Here is an 18,156-nt window from a genome sequence, read left to right on the forward strand (position 1 = left end):
GACTTAGTAAACGAGCTACTAGGAATTCATCCTAATAATTTAAAATATAAAAAGTGATACACATGCACATACACTTTCGGTATAGACTCTCGCATGTTTGTAACAGACAAGAGTGCCAACGTCCTCTAGAATGATGGGGAAAGGGCTAACCCTGTCAACTTGATGGAGTACCAGAGTCAAAAGAATAAAATGTAGTAACATCAAAAGGTTTACAGAATAACTTTTGGATGCAAAGAACACATTAAGATGACAGGTATGTAAAAATAACAGTATATAAATGTATAAAGTAACCAAAGAATCCTGGAGATGACAGAGTTATAAGCATAATATAAAGACAATGGGTTCATTTGTTTTTAAATTGTTGTAGCTTTTTCTTCTTTTCACTTTCTTAGTAAAAACAATTACGGCAGGGTACTGTGTGGAATTTTTTTCTTTCTTGGTGTACTTCCTTTAATAAGAAAAAAAATTTTCTTTCAAAACCCCTCATTTTCAAGGGCTATGTTCCAGGACACAGTCCCACAGCTCCACGAAAATGCTTTGAAGTTATGCTCTGAGCACCCCTGGGATACTGGGTTTCCTCTGTCAGATGCTGCTCCCATTTTCCGGTTTCCCAAAGAAAAGCAGTATGAATAACTTGCACAGTCATGCACTTTGCAACCGTGCTCAGAGCAGCCAGTCCTGTTATGCCACGGTTCTGCTTACGTTATTACTTGTGACTGCATCCAAAAGCCCAACAAAAGCCGGGTCACTGAAGTGTGAAATGCCTGACAGTTTACCTTTTAAGGCCTGACTAAAAGGTTCAATGTGTAAAAAATCCACGCAGACTATAATTCTGAACAATTCAAATAATGTTATCAATTCCAAAGCTATGATTAAAAGGACCTGGAACAGCAAGACGCCCGAAGAAATGCATGACTGTGATGAATGGAACATCTGGGCAGTTTCTACACAAAGAGAACAGAACAGATGTTTGGTCCATATATGGACTCTGACACGTGTGTCTTCAGGATTTTCAACTCAGGTCACCTTAAGGACCACTAGACTACCTTGGGAAACCTTTAAAATGTTACACAACTCAGAGAAGCACCACTAAGATAAAGTTATTTGGTAGCAGAAAAAGTTTCCTAACATTCTTAGGTCCCGCAGCTTTAAAATACTACTTTAATGCCATTTTTCTTTTCCTTCTATAAACCTTGATGCGCCCAAGACCAGCCTTCTGAGGAAGCAGGCAGCACACAGCGGGGAGGGCAGCCCGAGGCCAGCAGCAGCCCCGCCAGGGCGGCGGCCAGGCCTGCAAAGGCCAGGCTTTCTCCCCGGGAAGCAGAGAAGCCCTAGGAGACGGGAGACGGCGGCAGTTAGGGATAAAGGAAAGCCACGAGGCTGGCCGGGCAGAGACAAGAGCAGCGAGGAGGGCCCTGAGGAGAGCAGGCAGCAGAGAGGCGGTGGGGCGAGGGGGCAGGGAGGAAGGACGGCACCCAAGAGCTCCGGAGACTTCCAGAGTCCCTGAGGCAGCACCGGTCAGTGTGTGGTCCCGGGAGAACGCCAGGCCTGAAAACCCCTATCCTGGGAGGTGGGGCCTACACCCCAGGTGACTCTCAGGCTGAGAAAGGTGCCCCGCGGAGTCTCCCCCCAGGAGCACTCCACACAGAACAGCTCCTGAGGAGAGGCCACCAGGGAGAGGTGCCTTCAGGTCCTGTCCTCATCTTAACTTTCACCGTCTTCACGATCAAAGGTCTAGAAATAGTTGTCTACCTGGGTCTCCGTCTCCCTCCTCCACCTGTGTAACTGGGTATCCGCATGTGAAACTGCTCTTGAAAAAGAAAACTTCCCAGGCCTATCCTACTCTCTGCATCCATCCATTCATTCATTCATTCAAAACTTTAGTGCCTGCGTACAAAACGTACCTGGGGACATACATCAGTTTACCACCCAAAGAACTTACACAGCAACACTGACTACACCTCACTGTTCTTTCTTAACATGCTCTATTCCCATGAACTTTACTGGCTTCTCCCTTACCTCTGGATGTGCTTCCTCTGCCAACCCTGTCAGGCTCTGTGCCCTACTGGAGATACAAAGATCGCTGTCTCAAGTAATATTCAGTTCGAAGACAAAAAATACAAATAATTACAATGTGATATGCTGGTTTCTATAATGAAGATAAGGACAAAGTGCACTGAGGATGCCAAAATCTGCCGGGGCAAGTTCAGAAGCTTCAGGGAGGTTCAAACCGCAGCCTCATAGGAAACGGGTAGGCACTGGAGAGAAACACCCCAGGCAAAAGGTCTGCACGTGCAAGGCCACGGAGTCCTGAGAAGAACTGTAATAACTTCTTTCCAATCTTATTACTAAACATACACGTTCGGGTGACTTCTCTCTCTCCCCGCAAACTGGAATTGATTTGCTCTAGCTTTACAGAAAAAAGACTACAGAAAAAATGTATTTATATGTTATTTGCAGTTAAATCTGGTCAGTGGGATGAGTGATTATTTTATCCCTGTAATTTTCTACAGTAAGTATAAATTATGTTAAAATCTTAAAATATCATAAAGGCCAAAAAGAATCTTAAAGTACTTAGGTATTTCTGAGACTTAAATTAGAAGCTGGAAATAACAGAAACCGAGACCAGCAAGGCAGGAGGTTACAGTCAGGTTACAGAGAGCCTTAAATGCCATTCATGCTAAGAGTTTAGATTCTAGCCTACATGTAGCAAGGAAGCTGGAAAAAAATGGCACAGGGTAGTAACATGACAACATGTAAGTGGCAGAAATCAGTGGGGTAGGGGATGAATGGCAAGACAGGAGCTGCTGGACAGGTACAAAATTTACGGCTGAGGTTTCAGAGTAACAATGGACAAGAAGACAATCAGTGATTAGGAGGGATCTGAGGGCTGCTTAGATAAGGAAGATGGTTGCTTAGATAAGGTAGGGTGAGAGAAGAAGGGAATCATCACTTTCAAATGAAGACAGAAGGAGAACGGAGTTAGGGGAGAAAGTACTGATTTTGATTTAGAAATGTCGAATGTGAAAGGCCTTTGTGAAATCTAGGAAAGATACAAACTGGGAAATTAAGACCTATGGGCCTAGCTTTCAGGAATTCAGGGTTAGAGATACATACCCAAGAGGTGTGGATGGCAATGAAATTATGAAGATGGTTGAGACTGTGAAGAAAAGAATACTAAGGAAGAGAGGAGAGCTGCAGGCAGACACGAAGAGAGTGATGGAGCCAGGGCCCCCTGGAGCAAAGAGGCGGGCAGCACAAGGGGCATATTCCCCTGAATAGAGGCGCAGCATCTTTCTCTAAGTCAGGGCAGGGGGTAAAAAGCTGAGCGAGTTCACGCATGACAGCTCACGTTTTTTCCTGAAATAGGAAGCAAGGACAAGTGCTGGGAGAAAAGGGGAGAGGGGAGTTGGGAGACTGAAGAAAATCAAGAAGATGCAACAGGATTATAGAGCAATGCTGAGGGCCCAGCAGGTGCCGGACACCCTAATTATAAAGACACATTTCTAACACTCATCTCACCTGAAATTACCTGTTAAGTGTCTGCCCTGACAGGTTCTAAGCACCAAGAACACAGGACCTAGAAGCACTTGGCATAAAATCAATGCTCAAAAACTTTTGCTGAAATATGTTAAACTGTATGACATTTTTCTTGGACGTTGTTTAGAAGCCCAGGAAAGAAGAGTTTCTCAGAATTAGTTACTATGCAGACCGTCTTTAAATAGCAAAGTTACTGTAGATACGCTAGGGATAACAATTTTCAATTCACTTAAGTATACGCAAGCCAACTTGCAGCTAGATATAAAATGCCTCATGCTCCAGGCTCTTGTACATTATGAACCAAAATTCATTTACACAAACACACACAAACATAGGCACTGAAATAACATATATATATATATATATATATATATACATACACACACACACACACACACACACACACACTCAGTTAGAAGGCGGTCAACCAGAGAATCCACATACTGGTTGTTTATTATTATAATTATTTGCACAAAAGCCCAAAATTTTTTAAAATTCTTGTAGAAACACGCAAAAATCGCTGAGACTACCTCCCATGGGTCCTTAAACTCCAATTTGAAACTGCTGAATTAATTCCATTGTTTACAGAGCAAGTGCCCGGAGGAGGAAGGGGTCAAAGCAGTGGCAGTGCTGACAAACATCAACAAAGAGAAGACGACAGAGTCAAAGGCCTAGAGATCAGGGGCTGATCAGGGGTGAGAGAAAGGGGCTAAAGAGCCGGGTGTAACATTTCAGGGTCAGGCAGTGTTGGGTAAAAGGCCTAGGTGAGGAGACAGCTATGGGAACTGGTTTAGCTGGGATTTGTTCCCAAAGTGGAGCCTGAGATAAAAGCATGTGTGCTAGCAGCTCACTTGGAAGGTGACCTGGGAACCAGAGAGGTGCTGAAGAGAGCAAGCCAAGAAGAGAAAAGGCCAGGGCGCTTTAGCTACCGCAGTCGGTGCCTGGGGGCTTGGTCTTACTGAGAAGTTCTGAGAAGTGTATACAGTTCACTCCCTGAATCCATAGGTTCCATTGGTGGATTCAACCAATGACAGATGGAAAAAAAATTTTTTTTAATTCCATAAAGTTCCAAAAAGCAAAACTTGAATGTGCCCTGCACAGGCAACTATTTACATAGTATTTACATTTTATTAGGTATTATAAGTCATCTAGAGGTGATTTAAAGTGTACGTGAGGAAGTGCATAGGTTACATGCAAATACTACACCATCCTATAAGAGAGACCTGAGCCTCTGTGGATTTGGTTGGGGGTGGGGCAGACGGGACGTGTCCTGGAACCAGTCCCCCTAGAATACCAGGGACAACTGTAGAAAGTGTGTCCAGAGGAGGATCACCGTGAAGGATCACCGAGGATCACGTCTGTCAGTTTGAGTCCCCACAGGTAGAAGTCTGCCCCAAGGGCATGAGCTGCCCTACACTTCCAAGAACAACAGTGCAGCAGCCCAGAAGGCTGCTGCCAGCTTCTCATCCTACGGACAGACAGGGCTTGTTGGAGAAGCCCCAGGGATTGAAAAGACAGAAGCACTTGAGGCAAGATGCAGTCAGCCGGAGTGAGTCACACAACTGCTCTGCGCGCAGGAGCGGCGGGACCCACAGGAGGCCAGGAGGAAGTGAGGAGGACAGAAGAGGTTTCTAGTTCAGCGCTCAAAGCCATGGGAGTTGAAAGAGCCAGAAAAGTGTTAGACCAGAATGTGAGAAGTATCACCTGCACTAACTCCTGAGAGCCTCAATGATGGCAAGAACTGGGGAGGGGGGTTAAGCTGGGTGATTCACATACAGACGTACACATATATTAAGACAAACACCAACAACCTCTGTTCAAAAGATTTAGTATTTAAGATGTATGTAGCTCTTACCCATCTACTATAGATGTGTAGTAAGGCTGACCTGCCTTATGAATTGTCATCTTCTAGAAGTCAAGTCTCCATGTCCTCTGTACCTAGCACGGTATCTTAATATTTAATAAATAATCTAAAGATAACTGCAGATACTCTGAGGTATCCAAAAAAAAAAAAAAAAAAAAAAAGCTTAACAAGGGCAAGAAGAGTGCTGTGCTGTGCTGTGCCCACCACTGTTTGCTAAGGCGTAGCAGAGTTCAGAGTGTGGACTGTGGAGCCAGACGCTCGGGCTGAAACCTCTGATCAACCCCTAATTAGGTAGGTGATACTGGAGTTATTTCATCTATGCCTCGGTTTCTTCATCTTTAAAATGGGCAAGGTAGTTCCTACCTTATAGGGGTTATGTGAAGTTTAAATGAGTTGTAAATATAAAGCATTTAAAACAGCATCTGGCACATTGTAAGCACTACCTAGATGGTACTTGTTATCATTATTACTACACATTACAGCTGGAGCTCAACAACTTGATTCAATAAAGAAGTAACTATGTTTTTAAAAGGAACGAAATTGGGTCATTTGTAGAGACATGGATGGACCTAGAGACTGTCATACCGAGTGAAGTAAGTCAGAAAGAGAAAAACAAGTATCGTATATTAATGCACATATGTGGAATCTAGAAAAATGGTACAGATGAACCTGTCTGCAAGGCAGAAATAGACACAAAGACGTAGAGAACAAACATATGGACACCAAGGGGGGAAAGGGTGGGTGGGATGGATTGGGAGATTGGGATTGACATATATACACTAACTAATATGTATAAAATAGATAACAAGAACCTGCTGTACAGCACAGGGAACTCCACTTCGCTGTACAGTAGAAACTAACACAACACTGTAAAACAACTATACCCCAATTTAAAAAAAAATTTTTTTTAAAAGTAACCATGTTTGAATGTTTTGCTTTTTTTCAATCATAATTATAACCAAAAACTCTGAATTGACCCATGTTACGTGAAACACAAGATATGGAAGAAAGGATAAAGTGTAAGGGTTAGAAAGAACACAACTGCAAACAACAGATTAAGATTGATTTTTATAGCCACTCAAATATTATTTTGATATGACATCAAAACCTTATACTGTATATAATAAGGTTTAATCAGATGCTAATTATTATATTAATTAGATACTAATTATGTTAAGTATAATTAGATAATATTTTCAGTTCCACATTTAAGTAGGATTATTCTACTTTCTAACAATTATATTTAGAACAAATTGTATGTAAAACAATAAAAGCAGCAAAACCTCAGTGCTTTTTATGACATTAGATAAAGCACAGATATTTCTGAAAGTTAGTATCACGAATCACCTTAAAAAAAGATCAGGGTGGAGGATAACATACCTAATACAAATAGAAATAAGGAAGAATGACTTGAGGCTTCTTCTGTCATGGGGAAGCAAATCTAGCAGAGGCAAAAAGAAAGAAGGAAACTGCCCTGAAAAGATACAGGAGAAACTTGGATCAGAAGCTTGTAACAGTTTGGTTCGCTCAGGGACTGCTGCCCACTGAGGACTACTTAAACAGGAGATCTGCTCATTCAGAAGAGGCCGGACGAGGCGCACCAGGTGCAGACAAGAGTAATACAGTAACTGAGGTTTTGGTGATTTAAGGTAATTTGTAACAGAAAGTTATCTTACTTTTATTCCGACACCTTCAAATGACTATAATGATGACAATAAAAATAAAGCAGCTAACTACTTTCTCTAAGTAACTCTACAAGGTTGGGAATGATATTACCTTTGTTTTATATGAGGAGACCAAACCACAGAGAGGTTAAACAACTTCTCCAAAGTTGCACAGGTAGAACTGAAACCAGACCATCTGAATTCTGAAGCTATGACCTGACTTTGTGCTCCATTAAACCACAATTTTTTGAAGGCCTACTCAGTCACTATTTTAAAGATAAAAAGAACATCCTTCTACTGTTAGAAGTGACTCAGAGCACAGAAATGGAAAGGACTTAAAATGTTCTGTGAGTTTATTTCTTAGTCCTTCAAAGTGATTGGAGGCCAAAAGTATTTTAACTGTCAAATTTCATGAGTATACCGACAAGTTATGGTCTCATTCCTACAAAAGCATTTCATCCTAATATTTCTTACTATGCTTAATTTTATCTAAAGGGTCATAACTCATCCCTTGAACAGTAAATAATGTTAAACACCTCCCCGAAACAATCTGCTTTTAGTGGTTAACAACCTCAAATATGTGCAATTGTTCCCCTTGTCAAAAATTGTACATAATTACTTTTATCTCCACTGTAAACTCATCTTTATTCATCAAGGTTAAATGTGGTTTTATGAGCTGTTCAAACTTTTAAATACACACTTATTATCTATTAATGTTTTTAACAATGTGACAAATCACTCATTTGGCATTTCTTTTTACATTTACAGATAAAATCTTCATAAATTTTATAAGTACTTTATTTGTAGAAATTAAACAATTACACTTGAGAGAAAAATTACTTTTATTACATTTACTTCAAGCTTTAAAATTTGGTGCCCAGAAGCCAACTATGCCCAAAAGGTCATAGTACAAAAGGAAGTCATCCACAAAAGATTTATTCCTACAAAATCTTTGCACAAGAACACATTTTTATTCAATACAACTAATTAAATTCAAGTCAACAAATACCTGTTGCATATCTACCATGTACCAGACACACAGATGACAAAGCTGGGAACCCAGGAGTATTCGAAAGCCCAAGCTTTCAATGTAAGTAGGTTTCCAATAAGAAAGGTTAAGGGTTCTCACCAGTCAAATACTCTCTTCCAGAGAACAGAACTTGCTTCCTTTTTTATACCGTAACATTTTAAATCTTTTCACCTAACTGGTGAAAAAGATTCAAATACCTATACTGAGATATATTATAAGCCTCTCCTAAAACTATAATAAGGTTAGATTCATCTCAAGTCTGTACCACCATCACTATTTTCTGTATCTGCTTTTAAAAGGAAAAATATAGTCCAAAAATAGATTAATATCTACAAATCAACACAGTCCAGAAAAGGAACACGGAGCCAAGCTGAAAGCCTCAGGGAATTACCGTGCAGTTCATCCTGCTTCTCCCCACACAGAGCAAGCAGATGGGAGAATGTAAACGGAAGGAACTCTGAGAGGCTGCTCTTCTCTATGCCATCAAATTTGAGAGTGAGAGCCTGGGGATGAATTCCCCTGGGGCAAGAGCACCTTTCCCCCTTGCAGGAAGAACAATTAAAACTAAACATCTTTCCCCTCTCTCTGGCAGGAAGAGGTGCGTGGTAGTGACCATGGAGGTGCTTATGGCCCAAGTAATAAACTAGAATTAATGATTAACAAAACTTAGCAGATAAGATGAAAGGGGGAAAAGAGAGGGAACAGGAAAGAGAGGAGGTTGAGTACTCCAAGGCAAAGACACAACACCCCCTTTGAACTCCTTTTCCACCCACTGTGGTCGATAAATAGTAGTCTGAAGTAGAAAACTTTCTAAAATTCACTACTCACACCCAGAAGAAAAAAAAAGCTTTTTTTGAGCACTGACCCCTTCTTGCCCAAAGGTAGTAACAGCCTGAGTTGAGTTCCAACAACAAAGGTTCAACTGCTCCAAAGCTACAGGCTTACAAAAAAATCTGAAACCTGGGAACAGGGCTAATACTTTTATTACAGAGTAACAGAACAAAATTCATCACAAGTGACTACTCTACCCACCTTCTCCAGGAAAATGAGAACATGGAAATCAATCATCACCACCCACCACACACTGCAACGGAAAGATAAAGAATGGACATACTTCTAGTGGGCAAATAAAAAGCCTCAAAGATAAAGAAGCTGGAAGTGGGGAGACGTAAGGGCATGGAACTGAACATCTAAGAAAAATTTCTACAGCAGAAAAAGTAGAAAGAAAATGAAGACTCTTCTCTGAAAAAAAAAGGAGAATGAACACATTATGCTCTTCAAGGAATTTAGAAAATCTCAAATAAATTTTATTGCAATCAGAAACAGTAAAACCACAAAACTAGGGGAAAAGTATACAGAGATAAGGAAGGAAATTTAAGTTGAAATCCTCTATAAAACTCAGACACATGAGGAACAGAATCAACATGCCAGGAAGAGCAGGCTTGACCACAGGGAATTCAAAGTAAGTCAAGGCAATTAGAAACATTATGATACAGCCAATAGTGATCCAATAAGTTGATAACTGGTATACCACCACCACCTCCCCTATCAAAAAGGTTATAGCCTTTACATGAGGACCAAAAAAAAAAAAAATGAATTAAGCATTAAATTCCAAAAACTGGTCAAGGGGCACAAAATAAACTCAAAGACTGCAAAAGGACTTAAAATACAAGCAAAAAACAAACACTTTAAACAAAGCTATTAAGGCATAATATTAAGGGCTGATCCAAAACGAGGATGAAAAGTTGCCTGAACTTAATTCTTCGGAGATCCTCCTTCCACTCAACAGATATTACCCAGCAATTGACATATTTCAAACCAGACTAGTGAGCTGTTCCTTCTTTATACTTGGCCATGTCTAATAGATTTTGCCTTTCCCTGTGAAGGGAAAAGAAGCGTAAGTTAGCAACTGCTTTGGTTGAGAAATTTTACTTTGGGACAAGTTTACAAAGATAACTATGAATGGAGCTAGCAGAAAAAAGTTTACCACCTTAATTAATGGTATCAAAAACCACTTAAAAGCAAGATTTGTTCCACATAATTTCAATTAAGGAGAATTGTAAGTTATGTTCCCTTGTGTAATTTTATCTACTTTTTAGGTAGATCACTCCAAAATTCTTACTTGATCAAAACTTTAATAAATTTTGACCATATCTTTTGTCACATCTCTTCTCTGCCCTGTACTGGACTGAAACAAACATAGTGCTGAATATATTTAAAATATATATATATAAAAAATATATATATATAAATATATATATATAGAGAGAGAGAAGATAAATGTTTTAAAGCATATAGATGTTTATATATTTTAAATATATATATATACACATATATACATATATATAGAGAGAGAGAGAGGAGATAAATGTTTTAAAGCCTAACTAAATATAGGTAGAAATCAATTTCTCACTTTTACTCAGCACTATGTGAGAATAATGTCTACCTTAGAACTATTGCAAGGATAAAATATTACCATGAATGTAAAACAAATATCTTTACAGTGACCTACAGATCACAGCTTACTTGATTACTGCTTCAACTCATTCACTGACTTCTAAACATAAGAACCTGAGTGACTACTTAATTAATGGTTCGAAATCTGTTTAAACCATGCTTCTTTAGTAAGCACAAATCCACTCCTTATTGTGTTTCTGTTGTGCTTTCCTAAAATAACATAATACTAAATGCAACTTTTAAAACTACAATCTCTTCCTCCAACAATCAAATATGACCCACCATCATGCCTTCTGAGAAGCAAAGAAATTACTATCTGAAATAATGAACTATAAAATATTGGAGGTAATTATTCCTAATTTCACAGACTATGAAAGCTTGTTATTTACAGATTCATTCAATAAACATTTGTACATGGAAATGTGACCTCCACACATCAAATGGTACACAATTTTTCATGTAAATGCTTTCCTCATCACTCCACTGAAACTACATTCCCTACAACAAAATATTAATTTTTCTTCCACCTTTCTGAAATTTTTTTAGCCTTCATTGGCTCTTAATCTCTTTACCAACCACCATAAGCGAATTAACTACTCCTTTTTTTGTCCCCAAAGATATTCTTTTGATAGTGTCTAGCGCAGTAAATGACAAACCTTCAGTGATGCTCAATAACACAGTGTTGTTTTAATTCAAATTTCTATTATAACTGATTGTAATCAATGTCTGTGAACCACACTGGACTAGAGCTGGAGGGCAAGAATCCACGCCTTCATTTTACACAGCCTTCATTTTATTTATATATATTTATACTATAAATGCATATATACTTATATATGTATGATTATATATCAAAGTAGTGAAGCAATATTTATTTGCTAAATTAGACTGTATTCTCCCTTCTAACTATACTGTCCTTTGACCATGTCACATCTGTCACCCGTCTCTTTGGTCATACCATTCCAAGCTCCTCTACACAGCCTTCCAAAACCACTTAAGCCAATGCTGATCTTCTCCTCAAAATCTATTAGAGAATATTACCTGGTACAGTACCTTGTGTAAAACATTCTGTGGTATTTGCTATGTTTCCCTAGATTGAACACAACTTGTCCCAACTAGATAGTATCCTCAACAGCAAGGTGCAGGTCAACTCCTTGATCTACACCCACTCAGCACTGCACTGCTCAGGGAAGTGGCACTCAGTACACTGATGGATTAAAATGTCATGGACGGGACTTCCCTGATGGCACAGTGGTTAAGAATTCATCTGCCAATGCAGGGGACATGGGTTCGAGCCCTGGTCCGGGAAGATCCCACATGCCGCGGAGCAACTAAGCCCGTGCGCCACAACTACTGAGCCTGCACTCTAGAGCCCGCGAGCCACAACTACTGAGCCCGCATGCCACAACTACTGAGCCTGCAAGCCTAGAGCCCGTGCTCCGCAACAAGAGAAGCCACCACAGTGAGAAGCCCGCACACTGCAACGAAGAGTAGCCCCCGCTCGCTGCAACTAGAGAAAGCCCGCGCGCAGCAACAAAGACCCAACGCAGCCAAAAATAAATAAATAAATTTATTTTTTTTTTAAAAAGGCATGGACAACAGAGCTCCACCCAGACAGAGAGCTCACAGTAACCCACTTGGCTCGCCAGCACTGGCAGCCTTCTCAAAGCCACAACTTGGCACAGCACCTATCCTCTGGGGTGAAGGGCAGGAGAGGATGGCTGCTCACGGGAGAGGGAAGACCTGCACTCTGCAGGGCCAGGTCATGCAACAGCTGGCCTTCAGCTCTTCAGTGACACAGAGAGAGAAACCAAGAGACCACTTTATGGTGCAGATGCAGAAACCAAAGCCCTTTCCAGGTGAGGTGTTCCAACAATCGTCCCAGAGAAGTTCAGGCCCAGCTTGCCCAAAACCCAAGTTCCCCAGTCAAGAAGCCTTTGCTGCATCCAACCGCTTACCTAATGATGCTTCTCTCTTCACCTCAAACACGCCCATCACAGGAAATCCCTGAAAATACCCAGGTCACTCACTTAGCTGTCATAGGAAGGAATCAGAAATTCAAACAAATTGGGGAAGGAAAATGCTTTTCTAGATTCCTTTTCCTTCACCCGGCCCTTGACGGTCAAAGTGTTCCCAGGGCCTCTCCGCGGCCCCCTTTCACTCTACACGCTCTCCAGTATTTTCATGTGCAGCCTAGAGCGTCAACCAGTACTGACAGACGAGGAATTCCCCAATCTCAGTCTCCCAGCCCGACTGCTGCTTTTGAGCTCGCAATGGGCATATTCCACTACACCCCAGCTGTCTCAGCAGGATGAGTTCAGCACTCCCCTCCCTCCAGGCGACCAGCACCACCCCCTTGTGGTCGCGCTGCCTGCCTTGGCCAAGCGCACCTCTTAAGCAGAGGCCCGGGCCACTTCAGTTCCTTTCTCCTCTCTTACCTCGGACACCAGGTCTGACCCATCCTCCCTCCGAAATAAGTAGTCCTCGTAGCCCCACCCAAGGCATCCCCACACCAAGATCTCCAAAGCTTTTTAATACTCACCTTTATTATTAAAAAAAAAAAAACTTGAGCATACATGTAATCCAAAATATGTATTTACTTACCAATTAAAATACATGTACTTCTACAGCAATACAGTAAGATATTATAAACCATAATAAAAGTTTAAACTTTAAAATACGAGATTATAAAATTAAGTCTAATATTTTCTTCCTACACTCCAGTGAGTTATTTTATACATCCCTGGGGTCCAGGAAGCTGTACTTTGGAGACTGTTTACTGAAATTAGTCCTATAATTGTGTGTTTATACATGTATGTACTATGTATATTTGAAGCAGTTTTTCACTCACACACACACATTTCATGATGAGATGATATACACACACTTTAGCATACTGCTAAATATAGCTAACTTTAGCCTTATCTTCCAAAGCCACAAACCCAAAATAAAGCTTAGAGGCTTTTTTAATTATTTTATAAATAAAACTTAACTCTGTAAAAGTCTCATAATTAGCCATCTTTAAAAAGATGTGAAATTTACAAAGTACAGTTTAGCTCCTTTTGCATACAGCTCCTGAACAAGAGATACCACATTTTTTTCACCCATCTACTGACATATTCGAAGGCTGCTAATGTTCTGGGGGTTTCACGGACTGCACCTCCTGTAACCTAGATACACACAATTTTTTCAGTTTTCTACAGCTATAGATACTGCTATCATTTCAGGGTTCTGAAGACTAATGTACTCTTCCCTACTCATACTCCTGTAAGCCCACCCTCCGGACCCCGACTCCCACCTCTGCAATAGCAATATAAAAGGACAAAAATCCCCCAACATATAACCAGTCAGAATAGACCTGCTAACACAACAAAAGATATTTACATATTTGCACAATATGATCTTCTAGAATTCTACTGACAACCTGACAGCTCCTAACTCTCCATGCAGTGGGGAAATCAGTCCACATGAATCCTCTCAGATACTGATTCAGCTTGATACACGTTCAGAAATGACAATTCTCAGAACTTCAAAGTTCTGAAGCTTTTACCAGTTAGATGGTTCATCTCATCACTCCAGCAGAGTACTTAAGAACAAACCAGTGCACTTACAAAATGATTTTTAAAATATATATTTTCTTCAGATACAATATTATATTACCCCCAACGCTGTAAGCCACAATTTGGCAAGAAGTCAAGCAATGAAGCTATTAAGCGGCAAGCATTCCATGAAAACTAGCTCCACCTGAAACTGTTAATTTTCACTATTTTTTAAAAGTGACCAGATGTCCCCAGAGTTTCTCCAGGAGTTAGGAATTTATCGACCCCAATATAGAACTACATGGTCATTCAGTGATGCTAATTTGGGGCTGCTTTTAATTATACTGACCAGAAAGTTGAGGAGAAAGCCACCTAAATCCAGTGATTTTCAATACTGCTGATTCTATTCTATTCTGTGCACACACAGAATATTGGGAAAATAATCTTAATAGAGAACTTAACATTCTTTTAAAAAGAATCGACATTACAAAAACTTAACGTTTTAGGCCTGTGAAGTCAACATACATGACTTAATTTGGAGTTTGTTTGCTTTCTATTCACAGGAGTAAAGTATTAACCACATCCCCTTGTCTTCTTAACTAGGGAATGAATTTTAGGGTGAGTAAAATGGCTTTCTCCTCAAACACCTGTAACCAAAATATTGATTTGTTTCATGTGTTTTCTATTTATCATTTAATCATCTTCAGTCCCTCATTTATTATCAACCAATGAACTAAAATTATTTTCAAATAGAACATTTTAGTGGGACTCTTAAGTAAGCCCTGACCCCGTGGGCCTAGATGTCCACAAATCTAGAAGAGGTAACTTGCAACTAAAATCCCTTAGTCATTTCTAAAGTGGTCTATTACATAACCTATTGTAAAGGCTGGATGTAGTTTAAGAAAGATGCCTAATCAAAATTCAATTAGCATTTGTTATTTTTGTACAATCAAAACAATAAAAAATAACCCAGTAATGCTACCCATTTCTGTGGAACGCAGATCCAAAGAAACCTTACTAATAACATTACCAGTCACATGCTGAGACTTTTTAAAAAATCTTTTTAATATACCAAGAAGGAAAGAAAAGGAGTTAATATTTATTGAGCATCTACTCTAGGTGTCTTCCATTTTACATTTGCTTTTCACTACACTGCACTTTTGCAAAGTTACTTGTGGTTCAAACATGGGTTGCTAGACCCCACGGGTTGTCTTCATACAGCTGGATGACCACCTACGCTCCCTGTGCCTCAGTTTCTGCATTTGTAAAACAGTGATAAAAACGGCACCTACCTCGTCGGACCGGTTCCGGGATTAAATGAGAAAATAAAGGTAAAGTGCGTAGAGCTAAGCTTGACCCTTACTGTCGTTATTATAACAGTTACTAGTTTTATTATTAGTGTAGGTATTGTTCCCATTTTACAGATGGGGAATTGGAACCTTAAAGAGCGTAATTTACTAGCGCTAGGTTTTGACTCAAAAGCACAAATCTGATGAAACAAAAATTGCTCAGGCATTAAATACTAGCATCCTTAAAAATTCAACTTGTTCTGAAACATAAGGAACGGCACGAATCAGGCACAGGTCGGGTATCAGCCCTGGACACCGCCGCGGCGTCTACACCCAGCATTAGGGGAAAGGGCCCACAGGACGCGCCGACCCCGCGCCCCGTTTCCCGACGGCTCAGCGACGCCCCAGGCGCAGAACTGGAGCCGGGGGTGAGTGGTCCCCGCGTGGAGGCCCGGCAGCCGGCGTCTCGGGGCAGCCGGCGTCTCGGGGCAGCCGGGGTCAAGGCCGCTCCCCGGACGCCGGCCCGCGGAGGCCCATCCGCGCCTAGCCCGCGGGGTAAGTGCCCACGGCCAGCGTCCGAGCGGAGGGTCCCGGTCCCGGGCCTCCGCGACCGCGGTTCGGGAGCGGGGGCAGAGCCCGGACAGGCCAGCGCCCTCCGACGCCCCCCGGCCGGGAAGGTCCGGGAGCGGGCGCGGCCCGACTTCCTCCCCCGCCCAACGACTGGAATCCGCCCCGAGGCCGCGGCCCCCACGCCTGCCCCGCGGCCCTGGCCCGGCCGCGCACCGAACACGCCGCCCGCCCGGGCCCACCTTCTCCCGCGGCGTCCAGCCCGCGCGGTCGGCTCGGCCTGTGCTCCGCGGCTCCCGCTCGGCCTGTCCCCAGGGATGCCTTGGCCTCCCGGGCTCGGGCTCGGGCTCGGGCTCGGGCTCGGGCTCGGGCGCGGCGGCGGCGGCGGCGGCGGCGGCTCCGCCTCCTCCTCTCGGGCGGGAGGAGGAGACTCAGCGGCGTGGGGCCGCCTCCCGGCAGGAAACGACCCCCGCGGCACCGCCTCCCAGGCGCGGCGATCCCGCTCCTCAGGCCGCCGCCGCCGCCGCCCTCTCCCTCCGGAAGCGCATTCCTCTCGGGCCGCGTCAGCCGCGCCCGCTGGGGGAGGGGGAGGAATCGGGCAGGGGCGGAGCGGGACCGGGGGAGAGAAGGGGGCCCCCGGGACAAAGGAGCGGCAGGGTCGCGCGACAGACTCCGCCGCGGCCTTCGCGGTGCCTCAGTTTCCTTTGCTGCCGGGAGAGGGAGGATTTGCGCGGCCCTGCGCACCGTAATATCCTCCCGTGAGGGAATTCCGGAGCCTCCTTCTCGGCCTGTCTTAGGCGCTGCTTCCTCAAAGCCCCACGTCTGTCCGGCCCGCGGTCCGTCCGGCTGGCCCAGGACTGCCCGGTTTTGAACCCTGGAAGCCCTGCCTCCCGGGAGCCGCCTCAGTCCCCGACAAATCGAGACACTTAGTCACTCACCTTGCAAGGCTTCGTGGGACCAAAAACGTTTCCCTTTTGGAAGGGAAGTGGCTAAAGCCGGTATTATTTTTCTGGCGTGAGGATTTGCTTGACTTATGTCTTTGAGAAAGGGGAAGACTCAGGGAGGAAATGGGTGCCAGGAAAGCTGGAGATGAGGAAAGTTTTAGAGAAAAACTGGTGAGTTGGGGAGCAGCTTTTGTTAGGTTAATCTGGGGCACAGGGATGAGATGGAAAAGTTTCATCCTTGATACAGTTTCTGTTCATCCTCACTTTTTTGAGTAGGTGGACAGGGGGCTGGAGAAGGGACATTTAAGAGAAGTGAAACATTTCATTATGAGCATGGCTGGGCGCATTTTGATAAGAGGATTGAAACTTGTGCCAACCGGCATCATACTGAAACCCGGTAACTCAGAATATGCTGCTGGCAGGCTGCCATTCTGTTAGCAGAAAATGTGTGTTGCCACGTGGTGAACTGTAGCACCCTGTTGGGCACAGAACTCGAATTATTTGATTTGTGAAACTGGTGTTTCATTTGGGGGAGATAAGAAGCCGCGATGCCCATTTGGCTGCCAATCTTAAATAAGAGAAAACAGAACAATCCCATCTATGGAAATTTTGCCCGTTGCTCGCCAGCAAAATCGAATCTGTTTGTTAGATAATCTCTGGAAACCTCTAAAGAAATGAGAATGATTTTTCCCACTTAATGGATGACCAAACCTAAGAGACTAAATGATGTTTCCTTATTTGTGGAATCTAAAAAAGGATACAGATGAACTTACTTACAAAGCAGAAACAGACTCACAGACATAGAAAACAATCCCATGGTTACCAAAGGGGAAGGGGGGGTAGGATAAATTAGGAGTTTGGGATGAACATATACACACTACTATATATAAAACAGATAAACAACAAGGACCTACTGTATATAGCACAGGGACCTATATTCCATAACTTATAAGAACGTATAATGGAAAATCTGAAAATATGTATATAATACATATCATAAATATTATATATATAACCGAATCACTTTTCTGGACACCTGAAACTAACACAACATTGTAAATCAACTGTACTTAAAAAAAATTAAAAAATAATGTTTCTATATTAATAACCCAGCGGACCTCAACATCCTTGAATTCAAAGATACTGGTTATACCACTCCAAAATTGATCAGAACTGGCCTGGTCTCAGCATAGATTACAGTTCCAAAGGTAAAGCGTAATTTATCCATGCTTGATTTGCACTACATTTCCCAGAACTTTCAT

At 42.4% G+C, this 18,156-nt stretch overlaps 1 protein-coding gene across 2 annotated transcripts in view; it reads right to left on the bottom strand.

The window, feature by feature from the left end:
- Window positions 1-18,156, bottom strand: part of ITGB1 (integrin subunit beta 1) — a 77,151-nt gene that overhangs the window by 26,589 nt on the left and 32,406 nt on the right. Inside the window, exon 1 of one of the 2 annotated variants that reach the window (XM_022580449.3) lies at window positions 16,193-16,326. The exons of the other annotated variant lie outside the window; for it this stretch is intronic. The gene's annotated coding sequence lies outside the window, so the exon portion shown is untranslated. Of the gene's footprint in view, window positions 1-16,192; window positions 16,327-18,156 lie in introns of those variants that run through there. 2 annotated transcript variants of the gene reach the window in all.

Source organism: Delphinapterus leucas, chromosome 2 (genome assembly GCF_059928025.1).
Source record: "Delphinapterus leucas isolate spDelLeu-1000000601 "Yukka" chromosome 2, BTC_Dleu_Yukka2, whole genome shotgun sequence".
Taxonomy (NCBI): Eukaryota; Metazoa; Chordata; class Mammalia; order Artiodactyla; family Monodontidae; genus Delphinapterus; species Delphinapterus leucas.